Source organism: Oncorhynchus masou, chromosome 6 (assembly GCF_036934945.1).
Source record: "Oncorhynchus masou masou isolate Uvic2021 chromosome 6, UVic_Omas_1.1, whole genome shotgun sequence".
In the NCBI taxonomy this organism is placed as follows: Eukaryota; Metazoa; Chordata; class Actinopteri; order Salmoniformes; family Salmonidae; genus Oncorhynchus; species Oncorhynchus masou.
Window position 1 is genome coordinate 19,290,869 of NC_088217.1, and position 7,364 is coordinate 19,298,232.

At 37.3% G+C, this 7,364-nt stretch overlaps 1 non-coding gene across 1 annotated transcript; it reads right to left on the reverse strand.

Annotated features, from left to right (window-relative positions):
• Positions 1-7,309: 7,309 nt before the first annotated feature.
• Positions 7,310-7,364, reverse strand: LOC135542819 (U7 small nuclear RNA). Its single transcript, XR_010456140.1, has one exon. It is a non-coding gene; the product is annotated as a U7 small nuclear RNA (small nuclear RNA).

The following is a 7,364-nucleotide window of genomic DNA, read 5'->3' on the forward strand; positions in this document are numbered from 1 at the left end:
CAATAAACCAAAAAACTGTGATGATTACTGAGCTTTGTCCAATTACTTTTTTGAAGTGGATGGATGGGCAATCTAATCTGGTCTAATCCCAAATGGCGGGATTCCCTTTAGATTTCAGTGTAAAGCTGAAAGTTTTACACCTGTACAGTAATGGGCTAAAAGTTGAGCCATTAAAGTACAGCTTGTCTTCATGGTTTATAGGTTTTCGAAGAGTGCCAACAAGGTTTCACAAGGGAGTACATCCGAGGTGACACAATAAATTGACTCACCAGTGCAGGAGTGTTGACAAAAGACAGGTCGTAATGATAGAGATAAAATGAGCCAAGGGCACCGAAGAAGGCTACATTCACCAGACAGGCTGTGATGCGCTGTGGCTAAAAATAAAGACACACACAAACCACATGAAGCCACTTCAGAGGTCATGTCATTGCACAGTTGCATTTCATGTGCATGTACAATCCAATCAAGGTCAGGGTGAGACGCAGGGCTATTCCGGCAATGACAATCCATGTATATATTTGGGCCACAAGTCCAGGGCCTCCCCCATATGTCCTAGAGCAGGGTTTCCCAAACTGTCCTGGGTGCACGTTTTTGTTTTTTGCCATAGCACTACACAGATGATTAAAATAATCAAAGCTTGATGATGAGTTGGTTATTTGAATCAGCTGCATAGTGCTAGGGCAAAAACCAAAATGTGTGTGTGTGGGAGGGGGGGGGGGTGGAGACTAGAACATTGCACTATTATATTACTGTCACTGTGACAGAATGCAGTGTATCTCCATAGGATGATCAAACTTGGCAGCTTTTAAAAACTTAACCAGTTATAGCTAAATATAGTACAGTTATAGCTCTTCATTATGTTATTTTCTCAATTTAATCAGTCAACCATTACATCACAACCTTTTGGTTGCGTATTCATTCTGGGTAATCCACTCATCACAGCCATATTAGAAATCCCCATAGAGATTAAACAACTAAAAACTATACATAACAATGCATGTGGATAAATCACTCTTTTGATTATAGCACAGGTACAATAGATTTGTGGTTATATATTTGTTAACAAATCAAACAAATTACAAGGTTCCTCACAGTTATCTGATCAAAAAGTGAAACCCCAGAGAAATCTTAGTAGGAAAGCAAATCATTGCCCCTCTCTGTTTTTGGCTGAATGCATTTCCGACACCTTCTTCAACTCCAAGACCAATACCCATCTAGTGTATGTGCAGAAATGTATCTGAATCTCAGGAGGATGAAATGAGGAATTACATCCGAGGTAAAATTGCAATGTACTATTCCCCAGGCAACCGGCCTCTACTGTGGGTGACTCAACAAGACCAAGCCACAGTGCAGTACAAAGAGCCTTTGTAAGCATCGCACTACACCTGGGGAAAAAGGGAGGAAGCGAAGAAAAGGGAGAAGAGGGGTTGGCCATGAAGAGGGGATAAAGGAGGATCACTAACAAGTGCACTTGGGCTAATCTTTCAATTGGATCTGACAGAGACTTTGTAGGAGTGAATGGAATATGGAATCCAATTACATTCTAATAGTTGGTTTAGAATCTTTTCATGTGTTTTTCCACATTACAGTGAACTCATTTCTTGTGAAAATGTTGCTTAGTTTTTGTGGTTACAACTGAGTTAAGCTTAGGGAAATTGTTTCACTGCAACATGGGAATACATTTTTCAAATAAGAGAAATTCAAATACACTATATATACAAAGTATGTGGACATACAGTACCAGTCAAATGTTTGGACACACCTACTCATCCAAGGGTTTTTCTTTATTTTTACTATTTTCTACATTGTACAATAATAGTGAAGACATTGAAACTATGAAATAACACATATGGAATCATGTAAGAACAGCTCAAATAAGCAAAGAGTAATGACATTACATCATTACTTTATGAAAGGAAGGTCAGTCAATCCAGAAAATGTCAAGAACTTTAAAAGTTTCTTCAAGTACAGTCGCAAAAACCATCAAGCACTATGTTGAAACTGGCTCTCATGAGTGCCTGCTAACTGTGAAGTTGGGGGGAGGAGGAATAATGGTCTGGGGCTGTTTTTATGGTTTGGGCTAAACAGTAGCTACTACTAAAAAAGGAGCTAAAGAATAAAATAGTATAATGCTTCTAAAAAGAAATGGAAAAATGCATAACGGAAATAGGGCCTAATTTCAGATTTGACAGTGTGTGCGTTCGTGAAGAGTGTGAATAAATCCACATCGTTACAGTCACAGATTAACATTTTTTATGGTCTTTGTTCTTAACTTTTTAGCCACAGATTATAGAAACACACTGTTTTCACACATGTAAACACTGGTTTGGTGCTGGAGATAATGAATACATTTTGTTGTTTTACAGCCTGAATTCAAATATTTTTTCACCCATCTACACACAGTACCTCATAATGACAAAGTGAAAACATGTTTTTACTTGAAAATGAAATGCTGAAATCTCATTTACAAAAGGTATTCACACACCTGAGTCAGTACAAGTTAGAATCACCTTTGGCAGCGATTACAGCTAAGTGTCTAAGAGCTTTGCACACCTGGAATGTAAAATATTTGCACATTATACTTTTTCAAATTCTTTAAGCTCTGTCAAGTTGGTTTTTGATCATTGCTAGACAGCCATTTTCATGTCTTGCCATAGATAATTCAAAACTGTAACTAGACCACTCAGGAACATTCAATGTTGTCTTGTTAATAAACTCCAGTGTATATTTGGCCTTGTGTTTTAGGGTATTGTTCTGCTGAAAGGTGAATTTGTCTCAGAGTTTGTTGGAAAGAAGACTGAACCAAGTTTTTCTCTAGGATTTTGCCTGTGCTAAGCTTTATTCTGTTTTTACTCTAAGAAACTCCCTAGTACTTGCCAATGACAAGCATACTAATAACATGACGCAGCCACCACCATGCTTGAAAATATGGAGAGTGGTACTCAGTGATGTGTCATGCTGTATTTTCCCAAACATAATGGTTTGTATTCAGTACATAAAGTTAATTTCTTTGCCACATTTTTTGCAATTTTACTTTAGTGCCTTATTGCAAACAGGATGTAGGTTTTGGAATATTTTTTATTCTGTACAGGCTTCCTTCTTTTCACTATGTCATTTAGATTAGTATTGTGAAGTAACTACTAGAGGTCGACCGATTAATCGGAATGGCCGATTAATTGGGGCCGATTTCAAGTTTTCACAACAATCGGAAATCTGTATTTTTGGGCGGCGATTTGCCGATCTTTTTTTTTATTAAAAAAAATATAAAAATTATACCTTTATTTAACTAGGCAAGTCAGTTAAGAACACATTCTTATTTTCAATGACGGCCTAGGAACGGTGGGTTAACTGCCTCGTTCAGGGGCAGAACGACAGATTTTCACCTGGTCAGCTCAGAGGATCTAATCTTGCAACCTTACAGTTAACTAGTCCAACGCAATAACGACCTGCCCCTCTCTCGTTGCACTCCGCAAGGAGACTTCCTGTTACGTGAATGCAGTAATGCAAGGTAAGTTGCTAGCTAGCATTGAACTTGTCTTATAAAAAACAATCAATCATAATCACTAGTTAACTACACATGGTTGATGATATTACTAGATATTATCTAGCATGTCCTGCATTGCATATAATCTGACTGAGCATACAAACATCCAAGTATCTAAGTATCTGACTGAACGGTGGTAGGCAGAAGCAGGCGCGTAAACATTCATTCAAACAGCACTTTCGTGCGTTTTGCCAGCAGCTCTCCATTGTGCGTCAAGCACTGCGCTGTTTATGACTTCAAGCCTATCAACTCCCGAGATGAGGCTGGTGAAACCGAAGTGAAATGGCTAGCTAGGGGATAGAAGCTATACTGTTACACTGGAAATACTAAAGTGCCTATAAGAACATCTAATAGTCAAAGGTTAATGAAATACAAATGGTATAGAGGGAAATAGTCCTATAATTCCTATAATAACTACAACACAAAACTTCTTACCTGGGAATATTGAAGACTCATGTTAAAAGGAACCACCAGCTTTCATATGTTCTCATGTTCGGAGCAAGGAACTGAAACGTTAGCTTTCTTACATAGCACATATTGCACTTTTACTTTCTTCTCTAACACTTTATTTTAGCATTATTTAAACCAAATTGAACATGTTTCATTATTTACTTGAGGCTAAATTGATTTTATTGATGTATTATATTAAGTTAAAATAAGTGTTCATTCAGTATTGTTGTAGTTGTCATTATTACAAATAAATAAATACAAATCGGCCGATTAATCGGCTTTTTTTGGTCCTCCAATAATCGGTATCGGTATCGGCGTTGAAAAATCAGAATCAGTCGACCTCTAGTAACTACTATGTTGTTGATCCATCCTCCATTTTCTCCTATCACAGCTATTAAACTCTGTAACTGTTTTAAAGTCATCATTGACCTCATGGTGAAATCCCTGTGCGGTTTCCTTCCTCTCTGGCAACTGAGTTAAGAATGCCTGTATCTTTGTAGTGACTGGGTGTATTGATTACACCATCCAAAGTGTAATTCATAACTTCACCATGCCCAAAGGCATATTCAATGTCTGCTTCTTTTTTTTCCATCTACCAATAGGTGCCCTTCTTTGCGAGGCATTGGAAAACCGCCCTGGTCTTTGTGATTGAATCTGTGTTTGAAATTCACTGCTCAACTGAAGGACCTTACAGATAATTGTATGTGTGTGGTACAGAGATGAGGTAGTCAGTCAAACATCATGTTGAACACTCTTCGCAAGCACAGAGCTGTTTATGACTTCAAGCCTCTCAGCCTAAGGGCTGGTGTAACCAATGTGAAATGGCTAGCTAGTTAGCTTGGTGTGCGCTAATACCGTTTCAAACGTCACTCGCTTTTAGATTTGGAGTAGTTATTCAACCTGCAAGTGGGGGGAATGGCCTTAGCCCTCACCCTCCGATCCAACAGGTCCCAGACGTGCTCAATGGGATTGAGATCTACCATGGCTTTTCGCTGGCCATGGCAGAACACTGACATCATGAACTTTACCCAGTACAATGATATTTTAACCAAAAACCAGGTTGTCTCTGCCAGGAGGCTAAAACTTAGCCGCAAGTGGATCTTCCAGCAAGACAATAACCCAAGCACACATCAAAATCCACAAAGAAAGGGTTAATTGGCCACCAAATCAACATTTTGCAATGGTCATCTCAGTCTCTGAACATTGAAAACCTGTGGTTTGAATTGAAGAGTGCAGTCCATAACCACAGACAAAGGATATCAAGGATCTGGAATGATTCTGTATGGAGGAATGGTATAGATCCCTCCCAATATGTTATCCAACTCTTTTTTTTAAATATTTTTTTATAGTCTCAGTGCCGTAATTCTCACAAGGTGGGGGATTGAAAGGTAATATATAAATATATATTGCATGTTAAACAAAATCTCTTTCTCTGAGCAATTGTATTAGTTCACAATTCTATAATTTACCACAAAACTGTTTTACATACAATATTGCTCAGTATTTAAATTGTTTATTTTACACAGTCATTTTTGCTAATTTTTTATCAAGGCTGTCAATAATTTCAGACCCTACTGTGTGTATGGAGACAAGCAGTATGGTAAGGAAAGTTATTTTAGGGAAACTAAACATGGGAGCTTAAATGTGGTGGATGAGTGCAATATTAGGTGCTAAAGGTTTCTATTCAATCAAAGCTGGAAGTTTCCAGGTGAAGATAAGCTCCAAGCATGCACAATTGAATCAATGTTCTTCTAAAATAAATTATTAATATGTGCAAGAGGAACAAATAGAAACTCAACTGGATACTAACACAAACATGATCGATCACAGCATGGGCTGAATAAATAATATTTAGCTTCCCCCATCCTGGAAACGTCAAGAAGCCATTTTTTATTTAACATGATCTGTGGACTGATGATGATCCATATCATAATACCTAAACTGCATTACACAGTTCCAAAAATAGCCAACTGAACCACACTGTCCTCTGTTACTCAGTGGTTGACAAGGAAAGGATGAAGAAACAGAAGTAAAGTAAGTCTGCCATCTGGTGGTTGACATTATATTTCACTTCTCAAAGTTCCTTACTTTCTGATAGACCATGGGTGGAATTTATTCATGATATTGGGAGGTATAATATGACACACCTCCCATGGGAGGTATAAGATGACACGCCTCCAACCCTGCTTCCTATGAATTAATAATGGAAAAATTGATGTAATAAGTGTATCACTAGCCACTTTATATAATGCCACTTCATATAATGTTTACATACCCTACATATACTCATCTCATATGTATATACTGTACTCTATACCATCCACTGCATCTTGCCTATGTCGTTCTATACTACCATCACTCATTCATATATTTTTTTATGTACATATTCTTATTCATTCCTTTACACTTGTGTGTATAAGGTAGTTGTTGTGAAATTGTTAGGTTAGATTACTCGTTGAATATTACTGCATTGTCGGAACTAGAAGCACAAGCATTTCACTACACTCGCATTAACATCTGCTAACCATGTGTATGTGACAAATAAAATTTGATTTGATTTGATTTGATATTACTTCACTGTAACCTGAAAAACTGCCATTTTGTGGGACGTTGGATTTTGATGCACGCCCACAGCTGTCTTAACACCCATGCTTATAAACAGCCTTGCATGTTTATTACAACTCTAAATGCAAATCGCTTTACATTGATACTCAGACAATAATTATTAACTGGATATAACGTAGGCTACTGTACGTCCCGTCTTCAAAACCCTGACAAGACTATTATTTAAGATAAGCGACAGGAAATACATCAATATCTGAAACACTGTCTAAATATATGATAAGACTAGGAAAAGAACTATGCAGTTACTTTGAAGTGACTCAGACCTACCTTAAACATAGGGGAATGAGAGCCAATGGTACCCATGTTAAATCACTCTGGAAGTTGAGTTACATGCATGGTGTATCAAATTAGGAATCAGCCCATCAACTGTATTAGAAAACCATCACTATTGGACAATTCAACATTATTGTAATTCAACATGTCTATGCATATACATATACATAAACAAAAATTGCAGTCAAATACAATAGAATATAACTGTATTGGTTTGTTTTACTGTTAAGATACCAGCTGGAATCATATCCATCCAATTTTCAGAATGAGGTATGAGTTTTTAGACTATGCATAAACATTGGCACAATGTGAGCCCAACCACATGAAAAAATACTATAGTATACTGTAGTATTACTATAGTTATGTACTGTATTATTTACTATAGTGTTTTTGCTTTATTAGCTTTGACATAGAAGTGGGGGCTTACTCCTTGAGGACACCTACTGGACAAATACTAAAAGAGCTAATGTCG